Source organism: Canis lupus, chromosome 23 (assembly GCF_003254725.2).
Source record: "Canis lupus dingo isolate Sandy chromosome 23, ASM325472v2, whole genome shotgun sequence".
Taxonomy (NCBI): Eukaryota; Metazoa; Chordata; class Mammalia; order Carnivora; family Canidae; genus Canis; species Canis lupus.
Genome location: NC_064265.1, coordinates 31,996,596 through 32,009,885, shown reverse-complemented (window position 1 = coordinate 32,009,885; position 13,290 = coordinate 31,996,596). Strand labels below are relative to the sequence as shown.

Here is a 13,290-nt window from a genome sequence, read left to right as displayed (position 1 = left end):
CTTGCTTGCTATGTGGTCCTGGTACTTTCTGAATGTCTGACCAAGGGCCTCCATGTGATCTGAGCTGTTCATCATGAATTGAGTGTCATTGGACCCTTCAAGTCATAAGGTTAGACATGCATAAGCACAATTCATCATCAAGTGTAAATATATAAATCAAATGATCAAGCTCAAGCAGGTCCTACAGGAGGTCCAAGTAAGACAAATTTGCAGGGGACTCAGACTTCTATAGCACATAGTCCAACTGCATTGCCTCCTCTTCCTACAGACACATCTATGGCATCATGGGAAATTCCCTATGAACAATTGACCAACCCATCCCACCAAAAGTGAAGGCCTAATTTACAGATAGCTCTTCATGATGTGCTGGAACTCATGGGAAGTAGATCACTACAATTTTACTGTCTAGATCGTTTATACTACTGTTCTACTGAATATGCTGGCTCCTGTCTCCACAATGTCCCTTATGTAAAGAGGCAGGCAGTCTGCACCCTTTCTGTTTTCCCTCCTCCCTATCCTTGGCAGGTTGACTTATAGCATACAGAGGTGCACTTCCAGACATCATTCATAGTCAATGCAGGAAGAAACAATCAAGGAAATACCTACTAGTTTTCCCACTAACCAACAAAACAACCTTCTAGAAAACTTCTACTAAAGTCTCCTTGGCCATAACTGTGTAGTATGACAACCTCTAGCTTTGGAGAGGATGGGAAATTATTTAACTCTTCATTTTCTTGTAGTGAAAAGTGACAGGGGAGGAGGGGGTTGGGAATGGCTGCTGAGTCAGCCACAGGCATAACTAGGCATTAGCTGTTTTTGGTGACAGAAACTGCTTCATGAGGCTCCTCCTGGGAATGCTACGTCATCTTTAGAGAGCAGATGCTGACCATCTTTTTCTGCTACAGCAGACAAAAATAAATTCAAATCATCTAAAAACTATCAGAATGGATGTAGGGCACAGATATTTTTCATGTCGTTGGTAATTTTGTGAGAAATAACGGCATGTTTTGCAGTCTGAGTCTTGCACTAAAGTCTTTGAAAGAGAATTAAATAGGCTTGGGTCAATAATGAGACTGTACGACTTGGGCCAGGTTTGATTTCTGTCGGTGCTATAAACCGTTGATGACAACATCAATACATGCTTCCAGGCCTTAGGTTATCTTTACTTGCATTTCCAATTAGGGAAAACAAACTTCACAGGGTATTTCAGATTGAGGTGCCCAGGAATATAGTTTATCTAAAACAAAGCTGGGATCAACTCTCAATGGGCTGATGTATCTAAAACTTGGGAAATCCAGGGATTATTCTCTTTAAATTCATTAAGTAGACTTGAAACCAAACCTCCCCAATTATGTGGCGTAAAGTGTTTTGTGAAGATCAGGGCCCACAATCCAGAGCAAGTGTAAGAGAATCCTGGAATCAGAATTCATTCCAAAGCCTTCTTCTTTGGCTCCAGGCAGTTAATTAGATGTTGTGTCATCACTGGGAGAATGCTGTATTCATTTGGCATGGCATGGGGATCATCACATTGTCACAGATCTAGGAACTGTTTCACCTAGACGTAATATATGACCTCTCTTTCAGAGGACTTGCCATAAGCCATCTTTGCAGTGTGTGTGTGTCTGTGGGGGTGAGGGGGGTAACATTCTAGTAATTTTTAAAATTTGGAGTATAACATACACATAGAAAAAATCACAAAAATAATGTCTAGTTTGGTAAGGTTTCATTATCTGGACACATGCATGTAACCTGCACCCAGATCAAGAAGCAGAGCCTTACTAGCACCCCAGAAGATACGCTCTTCCTGTCAATATTCCCCCTTCCGAGGGTCAGTACTCTCTTGACCTTTTTTCCAGTTTTATTGAGATATAAGTAGCATATATAACATTATCTAAGTTTAAAGTATAAACATGACTTGATATATGTGTATATTGTGAAATGATAGCTACAATAAGTCCAGGTACCACCCATCACCTCACAGTTACAAGTTTCTTTTCCTTATAAAGAGAACTCATTAAAGATCTACTCTCAGCAACTTTCAAACATGCCATATAAGATTGCTAACTATAGTCTCCCTGCTGTACATTACATCCCAGGACTTAATTATCTTATAACTAGAGTTTGTACCTTTTTACTACCCTCACCAAATTCTTCCAACTACCCTATCCCCTGCTTCTGGCAACCAGAAATCTGATCTGTTTATACGAATTTGGTTTTGGTTTTAGTTTTTTTAGATTTTGCTTGTGAGATCATGTTGTATTTGTCTTTGTCTGACTTATTTCACTTAGCATAATCCGCTCTAGGACCATCCATGTTGTCACAAACGGCAGCACTTCCTTCTTTTAAATGACTGAATTGTATTCCTCTGTGTGTGTATATCATTTTTTCTTGATCCATTATACTCTCATGACTATTTATTTTTTAAAGATTTTATTTATTTGTTTGACAGAGAGAGAGAGAGAGAGAGAAGGAGAGAGAGAATGAGCACAAGCAGGGAGAGCTGCAGAGGGAGAGGGAGAAGCAGGCTCCCCACTGAGCAGGGAGCCAGACATGGGGCTCGATCCCAGGACCCTGGGATCATGACCTGAGCTGAAGGCAGTTGCCTAAGTGACTAAGCCACCCAGGCACCCCTACTCTCGTGACTTTTAACAGCATCTATGTGATTCACCTGCTTTGAAATTTATGTAAATAGAATCATAGAGCATGTAGTCATTTGTGCCTGGCTTCTTTCACTCAATATTATGATAGTGGGATTCATCTGCCTCAACACATGGTTGTAGTTCATTCATTCTCACTGATGTGCAGTTTTCCATTGAATGAATACACCACTATTACTTTCCTATCCTTCTGTTAATGGTCATTTGGGTACTTTCAAGTATTAGGCTCTCATGTACAGTATTGCTATGAATAGTCTTGTACAAGATTTTTGATAAATTTATGAATGTGTTGGATGAAATTATTGTCTCGTGAAGTATGCATGTACATTCAGCTTTATTTGACACAAGACACTTCTTTCCCACAATCAACAGTCACTGTTGCCCTTGGGGGTCCAGGTTAGGCCTTTCTGGGAAAACAGTGGGGTCTCTGGCTTTTGTCGGGGAGAAAGAGCTTCTGATAGCAGAGTGTAATGAGCTCATGGCATCTCCTCACAGGTCCCTTTTAAGATTCCATGTTGCTGGGATGCCTGAGTGGCTCAGTGGTTGAGTGTCTGCCTTCAGCTCAGGGCATGGTCCCCGAGGCCCAGGATCGAGTCCACTGGAGAAGCCCGCTTCTCCCTCTATGTCTCTGCCTCTCTCTGTGTGCCTCTCATGAATAAATAAATACAATCTTTAAAAAAAAAAAAAAAGATTCTATGTTGCTGAGTTTCCTAGGTTTTATGGATGTTCTCATCTAGCCAGTCTCTTGATTGCCTACATTTGGGACAGTCACCTGCCTATTATGTGCCAGGCACTACTAGGTACTTAACCTATTTTACACCATTAAACTTCATAGCAAGCCTTTGAGGAAGATTTGTTTCTTGCACAGTTGGAAAAACCTGAGATCAGGAAGGGGAGTAGCAGAGCCAGCACGGAGACACAGGTCAGTCGGCTTGTCTCTCTCTGTCATCCCACACTGCTTCCTAGCTTACTCTGTTACCTGGCTTTACTAAACTCGGACTCTACTAAAAATGAAAAGATGTATTTCATAACTCTCCTGCCAACCCACTGTTCTCTGTCACCAGACAGTGTGAGGAGAATGCTGGTGGAAAGTTAGAGTTTCTAAATGACTTGAAAAACCTGCAAAGTGGCAAAAGCAAAGGGATAAGAGGAAGCTATGTAAAACTGGGAATGTGGGTTCAGTTAGATTGAGAATGGGGCCCCTGCACTGTGTCCTGCCTCAGAGCATTGCCGGGGAACACAGGGTACGGCCTGTCCTAGCCATGTACCCATTTGCTAAGTAAATCCTTTGAGCGACTTTTATGTCAAGCACTGTGCCAGGCCCTCAGGATAGAGAGATGTATCGCATCTACCCTGGAGGAGCTCTCAGTGTACTGGAGAAAGCAGGCAGTTAAGTGAATCATTGCCAAAAATGCTAAGGTGCTCTAATAGAACTATGGGATAGGCTGGGGCACAGAAAAGTAGCCCCTTCTCCTGGGGAAAGGAGTGAGGATGTTGTTAGGAGGAATGGAAAGGGCTCAAGTGTAGACAGAGAACAGGCATGGAGGCAGGGGGAGCCAGTACGGGCTTTAGCAAGGAGGGACAATTTAGATACTCGGTTAGCTCAGGCCATGAAGGAAATGCCTTCCTGTAGTTTCCTGGAGAGGCTGTTTCCTATCAGCATTACTTCTAGAAGGTAATAGTAGCATAGCACTTGCATGGGGCTGGGTTGGTGTGAGGACGAGGTCCTGGCCTGTGGGAAGATGGGCATTTGGTTGTGATGGGACAGAGCTGCTGGTCACACAAACAAATCTCCAGAAACACACAGGACTGTTGTCCGTGGACCATTGCCAATACTCTTCAGGCTGGGGTATGGAGCCTTATGGGTTTCTCCTCCAAAACATAGTGCTCCCTGGAGCCCAGTCCTCCCTGCGCCATGTCTAAAGGGATGCATATTGTCAGGGAAGTGAGCTTTCACACTTCCAGAGAGGAAATTTGACAGTGTCCGTGAACTCAAATGGGGTCAGTCCTCCCAGGAAAGGCTGTTGCTCGTAAAGCGTTGAGTTTCTTGAGTGAAACCCGCCCTCTTGCCAAGTATGTCAAGGGGGTTCATTCACCTGTTAAATCCACCCAGTGGAAATAGAGAATGTTATCTTTCCCTATTATGATCTCCTAGTAGGGCTGGAAATGAGAGAGCCCAAATCCCAGCCCTGCATCGAGGGGAAGAATTCCCCAGCTTCCTACAATGTTTGAGAAACCTGTTCTGCAAGTGACAGCGCACACAACCTGGGCCCTGGTGGAGAGAGGCTCAGAGGAATTCCTTGTGGGCAGGGCCAGGACGACTAACCCAGTGGTGCCTGGGTCTAGGGTCTGAGAGATGCCAACCTTTCCTCTAGGCAAGGGGCCAGCTTACTGCCAGGCACCCTACCTCCCCACCACCATGCCACCTGCTAAGTGAGAAGAAAAGTGCTCAGGAGAGGGAGGTTGTGAAGACTGGGGCCAGGTGGAGCAGTTAAGGTTTTCCTACATGGCCACCCATTTCTTCCCCTTCTACTAGCAACAGATTCTGACTCTTTCCAGGATTGGACATGTCCAGGCTGGACCAATCTCACATCCCATCCTGGGAAGTATAGGGCAAAGGAAGAAGAAGGGTTGGGTTGCTGTATGTCTGAGAAGGTCTCATAGTTCTTGCTGCTGCTGAGATTCATAGAACAGCTCTGTCCCTGAGACCCAGGATCCAAGGCCAGCTTTTCATTCCTCAGTTCTGTGAGCTGCTTCAGGATCCTTCCAATTAATCACACACACACACACACACACACACACACACACACACACTCCCTTTTTCCTCATGCTTGTTTTCTGTTGTTGCAGCAGAATCTTGGCTGATAGAGAAATTGGTTTCAGAAATTAGTCATATACAGCAGGCTCTTGGGGTATATGGAATTGGTCCTAAGCCCAAATGCAATGTGTAAGTATATAGAGAGGGAGCAGCTCCTCGGTTACCTGTTGTGCTTTACCTGAGATGCCTATAAGCCCAGTGATGGCACAGACCTGGGGACCAGTAGCCCCTGCCACAGAGCAAGGAAGGGAGTGAGACATGGGGACGGTGGGTTCTCAGAAGAGCATCTGATAGCCGAGACAATAGTGCTAACCTGAGCCCAAGCATCAAAAATCTCTCCTTAAAGTAAGTAATCTCTCCTTCCTTGTGGCTATTGGGCTGATACTCCCTTAAAAATTTCAAGGAGTGAGTCTTCTGGCTTCTGAGTGACAACACTAGTTAATTCACAACCTCGGAAACCAGGTGTGCTGGTAGGCGGGAACTGTGATCCTGGGATGGGTACATCTGTGAGCTGGAGGGCTTGGAGACCCCCTCTGTAGTACTCCCCCTGCACCTCTCTTGCCTGCAGAAGTGGCTGACACTGTCCTCGCCTCACTGCTGCTCTCTGAATAAGCAAGAGTTGGACTCAACATGGTCTGGAAAGGGGAAATGAATAAGTAGGATGCAAAAGAATAAGTTGTCTCTAGAAGTAATTGCAGGTCCATCATCTGGGATAACTTGGGGGCACGCATTTTGAAAGTGCTTAACTAATGAGAGTGAAACATAATCTTAAATGAAGCAGAATCTATTGTCGTAAGTAAGCCCGTCAGACACCGTACCTGCTGTGTGCCTGCTTGGACAGTCAGCTGGATTCCAACAATTGGATACTTTTATTAATAAAAATTTCTACTGAATACTGGTCCATGCTGGGTGAAACCAAAAGGTCAGAAAGCTCTGCAGCAATGTGAAGGGACTTCAAAGATCTACCCTCTTGCTATATCCCTTGACAAGGCCCAAAGACTTCTCTCCCTTGCCTGAGGAATAGATGGTAAGAGAAATGTCAGAACCTTTTTTTTTTTTTAACATATTCTACTGATATTACTCTCTGGGCCAAGAATACTGTAGATGGGGCTCACTCAAAATGGGCCCTGGCACCCATGAGGATGGAAAAATCTTAGAGTGACATGGCTCAGGATACATCTAGAAGCAAAGTAGTTTTGGTTTTCATCATAGGTGGTTTTGTAAGCATGGGGGCTGGGACTCAGTGAATGGTCTTACATGCAGCTATTGTAACTAGCCATGGCCAGTCAGTCGGGTGACCTCAGAGATTGTGACCACCTCAGTGTCTGTAACTGTTAGGTCAGGCTAGGTTATGCTGCAATAACAAACAACTCCTGTGATTTCAGCAGCTTCAAATAACAAAATATCTGAGTCTCAATTACTCCATGTCATCTTCCACTGAGGGCTGGTTAGTCAAGGGAGGGGTCTGGGAAGGGCTGTGACCATTGCAGTTATGTAGAGGCCCAAGCTAATGAAGTTGTCACTGTGTCAAATGACATCAGTCACACCCAGAGGGAAAGGGTGACCTGGACGGTCTCATACCAGCAATTAAACAAATATTCAGCCTCAAAGGAGGGATGCATGATTTCTCACTGGGAAGAACTAGTCACAGAGTCCTACCCAACCAATAGGAAGCCAGGAAACAGTCTACTGTGTATTTAAAAAACATAACTGAACACATTTGGGAAAGAAGACTAATTCCTGGCTGCCACTTTATCCTGTTGAATATCACATGGTAACCTCTGACTCCATGGGGAAGTTCCCTGTGGCCTTTTAAATAACAACGAGAAAACTTAAAATTTGGCTTTCAGATAGTTCCAGCAGTATCTGTCAGTACCATCAACAAGCACATGCTGAGGAGTTACATATCTCCACTCAAGTGGCCTGAAACACCACTGGGCAGGGAAAGTCCTAGAAGGCCAGTTCTGCTTAATAGGAGAGATGAGCTGAGGTGAGTATCCACACATTCCCAAGAGCCCCAATCCCAAGCTGAGTGAGTATCCATGCATTACCAATCCCAATGGATTGTATGGGTGGTTGAAATCTTGGAAGGATCAGTATCAGAAGGTTGTGGACACAGGGAGGGGTAAATTCTCCAGATAGGTCCAGAGCCTGAAAATACCCATGCCCTTAGGAACACACACCAGAAGGCCCTGGATTACATCCTCCAGCCATAAACCAGAAGCAGGAAAGAGAGCAGGAATGGTTTGTTGAAGACTCCATTCCAGGCACCAGCTGGGACATGACACCCTGCAAGAAGTGGGCACTATCTTGCAATATGTGGTCCATATGCTATTTCCCTTAGATTTCCGATACACAGGCCCAGGAAGCAAAAGGATGGCACTGCTTACAACCCCCTAGTTTTGCTTCTCATCCTTATGATTCAAAGCTGTTATATTTTTAAATTTTTTTTTGCCTACTCTAAAATTCAACATTCTATGGGGTTTGACAAATGCACTGGGTCATTTATCCACTACCATGGTCATTTTACAGAATAGTTTCATCCCCTCAAACTTCCCTCCTGCTGCCCCTTTATTCTGCTTAATGTTTTATTGTCCAGAGGAAGGGCGCTTCCACTAGAGCTAAGAGCTGGGTGTGGGATGAGGATTCTCACAATGGCTCAGCCACAGTTCTCCTCTCTCAGGGGCTAGTGTGAAGGGCCCTGACAATGGAAAGCAATGTAAGAGTGGGCTATGTATCTAGGGTGGGAATGGAGGAAAGGCAAAAGAACTGACTATGTCTCCAGAGATGGCCAAGGGCAGGACAGGCCTGGAACTCATAACTGAACTTTGAGAGGCTGGCAGTGCCTTGGGCCAGGATGCAAGTCTGCAGGCTACTGAGCTCGGACTCACTCTGCTCACATCTAGTCAAGACTGGGCAATGGGGAAAGGCTTGGCCTCCTTTCCAGACTGCTGAGTGCTGGGCCACCTTGGCTAGCCTATGGGATTTGTGGCCATCAGTGTCTCAAGGGCACTGCCTTCCCTGAGCTATACACAGAGCTAATGTTTTCAGGGCCCACAGACTGTCTCCCCACTCTGCTCAGAGGAGGCCCCATCACTATAGCACCCCCATAGGCTATTATGCCATTGAAGGGTTGGAGAACAACAAGTAGCAAAATGATACAGATGCAGTGAAATGCCGGGACACCTGCACCCCGATGTTTCTAGCAGCAATGTCCACAATAGCCAAAATGTGGAAGGAGCCTCGGTGTCCATCAAAAGATGAATGGATAAAGAAGATGTGGTCTATGTATATAACGGAATATTCCTCAGCCATTACAAACGACAAATACCCACCATTTGCTTCAACGAGGATGGAACTGGAGGGTATTACGCTGAGTGAAATAAGTCAGTTGGAGAAGGACAAACATTATATGGTCTCATTCATTTGGGGAATATAAAAAATAGTGAAAGGGAATAAAGGGGAAAGGATAAAAAATGAGTGGGAAATATCAGAAAGGGAGACAGAACATGAGAGAGTCCTAACTCTGGGAAACGAACTAGGGGAGGTGGAAGGGGAGGAGGGCGGGGAGTGGAGGTGACTGGGTGACGGGCACTGAGGGGGGCACTTGACAGGATGAGCACTGGGTGTTATTCTATATGTTGGCAAATTGAACACCAATAAAAAATAAATTTATATAAAAAAGTAGCAAAATGAATGAGTTTTAGGCTGAACAATTAGCCTTGTCTGCCAGCCACAAGCCACCACAGAGCCTAGCCCAGATGATAATGAAGAGATTCATTCTCCTGGTATCTGAAGATGCAGAAATGACAGAGGAGAGAAGAGGGAGGCCTAGCTGGGGTGGGTGGAATTAAGGCTGCTGTGGGCAACTGTGTGTATGTGTGTGTGTGTGTGTGTGTGTGTGTGTGTGTGTGTTTAGGGCACTGAGGTGGTTGGGAGTAAGGAGGAGGGGCAACAGGAACTGAGATGAAGGTACAGGAACCACTATCTCACACTTACCTCTGGAAGGAGAAAAGAGGCGTCAAGTCCTCACAGATTTTTTTATTGGGTGACTAGAGAGTGGGATGTAAATTCCTGACTGATTAATGACTTGGTAATAGTGGCTTACAGATACCTTCCTTTCTCTCATCAGGGCATTCATATAGTCTACCAAGGTCTAGGAACTATCAAGAAAAAAATACTCTCTTCTTCTAGACACATCTCAACAAAATCTTTCAGGGATAAGGATAACTTCCATTCTTGTGTTTCTTCATTCCTTCACTCATTCATTAGTTCATCCCTCAGCCTGTAGGGCCAGGCCTATACTCTACTTAGATGACTGTGAGTAAGCTTTGCCTTCCAGAATCTCACAGTCTCCCCGGGCTGTAGTGGCAGGGCCCAGCTCTGAGGAAGGGACTGGTGGAAGTAAGGCCCCATGTCCAGGCCAGGGCTCCCAATCCTTGGTAGGGAAGGGGGCTTTTCTGCTTCTTAGATGGCAAGGTTGGTATTAGCCCAGAGCCAAGCAGGGTGGAAGAGAGCAGCCTCAGTACCAGTGCTGTGGGTTCAGCCTTCAGTTTCCTGACCAGGGGATGGGGAGCCATTAGAGACCCTTGAGGAAGGGGCAGAAATTTCTAGATTGGTGTCTTAACCCCAATGGCCAAGTGCTGGGTTGTTTGCCATTGGTAGTGAATAAATTGTCCTCTGAGCCTGCTAAGGACACTGACATGACATGACATGGCTTCTGACCTAAAGGTTTCCTTGGTAAGGCTCAGACTGCTGTCAGACCACACACACTCCTATAACTGCTCTGGCCTCAGGGGGAAGAGCCTGGTGCAGTAGATGTGGAGGCCCAGGCATCTGTGGGAAGGTCATGACATTGCGATGTGTGCTGTCAGCCAGCTCCTGAGTGGCACCCGCTTAGGATGGGAGGCAGAAACGTCTGGTCCAGGTCAATTGAAGATTGATTTACTTGACATGCCCATGTTATATGTCTATTGGATTTCCACAGCTGGCTGATCGTCAGTTGATATCGCACCGGACACAAGAAGAGTGACAAGATGGGCTGTCTGCTTAGATGCTGGCTTCTAAGCCCTCCCCTGTGGCTGGACCATTTAACCCTCAAAGTAAGCTCAGCCCTCTCAGGGTCAAAGATCATGTCCCACTCTAGGCAGGTCCTCTGTAAGGCGCCCCAGATCTGTGACTTGGTGGCTTGGGATTCCATCAATCTTGTGGTCCCATCTCAAGTGTCCTGGATTACAGAACCATGGCATTCACTCCTTTTCTTAAATCAGCATCTCCCTTTATTTTCATTCGATCCAGTGGAGACCTGCCTCAGCTTCTGTGGTGAAATCCCATCTCTGGGTTTCAGCTCCTCCTGACCTGTGGCAGGTCCTGGGTGACCTCAAGTCTTCCAGAGATTTGTTTTAACCCCGAGTCTGTGTCTGGGATCCTGACCTCTCTTAGATTTATGTCTTATTCTCAGCCTTTGTTCTCTTCTGTCCCCCACCTGTAGGTTCTATCTCATCACTGAACCTATCTGCTGTTACACCTGGAAGCTATACACACCTAACAGGGTACCTTATTTTTCATGACTCGAACACCTGTCCCCATCCTCAGGTTAAGTGTCTTCCCAGACTACATCGTGGAATGCTGTGCTCACTGGTCATGTCCTTATGTCCCTACCCTCATGCTCTAAAATCCCAACTTCTAGCTGGAGAGTTCAGTACTACTCCCTGACTTCTTCCCACTGTCCTGTGTTCTGGGAGATACTGGCAAGACCTCCTCCCACCCTCTGCAGCCTGCACTGACTCCATGATCTACTGGGCTTGGGTGGTGCCCTGTCTGTGGGTTGGTCCTGAAGGGTGAGGCCATCCATCTGAACAGTCCCATAGATGCCAGCTTTATATCAGTCAGCTGGGGAGGTAACACCACTTGCTTCTCTGGAGGTATCAGAGAACCCATATTTTATGCTAAGTGGGCTATACACATGCTCCTGGGTTGTAAGGGGTGCTTTGATGGTCTCCACCAAGAGGGTGAAGACTAGTGAGTAAGAAAGGCTAGAACAGAAAGTCTCAAAATTGTTTTGTAACCGATTACCAAATGCCATGTTATAAACCTTAATAGAGAACCTACTACATTAAAAACAAATAAGACCACACTGACTGCAGGGAGGGTGTGGTGGAAACCTGAGTAGCAGGTTAGGTTTTATTCCAACCTTATGGTATGGTTTTAGCTAGAAGAGGTAGGGTTCAGGGTTTCCACTTCAGCTGAAATGTGAAAAAGGAAGTCAGACCACCTGAAACCACCAGGCAGAGGCGGTTTTGGCCATTACTGAGCTCCCAAGAGGAAGCATAGCCTTGGGGGTGACCGGGAAGCCTGGGAAGACTGGTTCTACGACCCCTCTGGCTTGGAGGCCGATGGTGGTGGAGTGGTTAGACACATGGGCTTTGAATGCACATGGACCTGGGTCACAGACTCGCCTCCATCACTTACAAGGTTTATGATCTAGGACAGTTTACCTAATCTCTCTACTTCTTAGTTTTTTCACTTAAAAAGTAAAAACCCTAATACTCACAAGCACAGAATTATTATAGCACTTAATTGAGATAAGGTAGACAAAACAGCACGGTGCCCAGAACATAGTCAATTCTCAATAAGTGGTATCTGTTCAATTAATCTATTTCCAAACTTGGGTAACTGGGGTTTCTTTGTATTCAGGAAGGAGGTTATCTCTCCTTTCATCTTCTGTTTGGTCAATCTTCTGTTCCCTGATGCTTGGACCTGCACCTTCTCTAGGCTCTGAGGACTGGTCCAATCCCTGGGCCCTTCCCTGACCCCGCTGGGCCCCAGCTCTGGAAGATGCCACAGACCAAACCGTACACAGAGCTTTGCGAACTTCCCACGCGGGGCAACAAAAACATAATGTGAATGTGTGTGGGGGGAACCATAAAGCGAAGTCCTCGGCAAACAGTGGGAAGGTCAGGCTGCCACCCAGCGCCCTCCCCGTGTCAATGAAGAGTGCGATTCTCCAACTATAGGTTTCTTCTTTTTATGCATCCGAGCTGGCCTTCTGTGATCTACCCTACTCCATCCTTCCTAATCAGATGTGCGTGTGAACTATCACTTTCACACCCTCTCTTCTTTTATCCAGAGAAGACCGTTTAATTGTCTAATAAGTGTTTTTGTAAGCATTTAATTGTCTAATAAGTGTATTTGTAAGAGCCTTTGTAAGTGTATTTGTAAGAGAGAGAACCGTGCAAGGCCAGGGAGGGCCGGAGGAGGGACAGAACCTAACAATAAGTGAGGACATGCAGGGGGTGCTGGCGAGCTCCTGCACCCCATCTGCTTGTGTCCGCACCAGGTGTCAAGCTAGAGTTCCGCCTGGTGGAAACCCAACATGCAAGCTCAGCTCCAAACTCCTTCAGGCTGAATTAATTATTAGCTGGGGATCATTCTTTTCTTTGCTCTTTTCTCCTCACATCTTTCTCTTTCCCCTTGTGGAAAGAAGCCAATAGAAGGCTTTATGTTAAGTCCCATTATTATTCGTGCTTCACATTCATTCATTAAACAAAGGTTCATGAGAAGCCTACACCATCCCAAGGCTATTGGTGATGTCAAGGTGAGTCGTTCTGAGGTTCCGAGTGGAGGGCTAGGTATATTTTGATCCTATTGAGCACGGGGAAGTACCTTCAGTTGATTTGCTTTGGCCTTGAGAGAAACGACAACCATTTTTCAGATGGAAAAGAGGGCCCACCTAATGATTTGGTCTCCTGTCACTAGGGCTGGGTACTTACCATGTGCCAGATCCTGTGCCGGAGTTTCCCACAGTGCTATTCT

At 45.9% G+C, this 13,290-nt stretch overlaps 1 long non-coding RNA gene across 1 annotated transcript in view; it reads left to right on the top strand.

Annotated features, from left to right (window-relative positions):
* Positions 1 to 13,290, top strand: part of LOC118352038 (uncharacterized) — a 44,541-nt gene that overhangs the window by 25,396 nt on the left and 5,855 nt on the right. Inside the window, exons 2-3 of the long non-coding RNA XR_004808467.2 lie at positions 7,326 to 7,465; positions 10,463 to 10,577. This is a non-coding gene — a long non-coding RNA (uncharacterized LOC118352038). The remainder of the gene's footprint in view (positions 1 to 7,325; positions 7,466 to 10,462; positions 10,578 to 13,290) is intronic.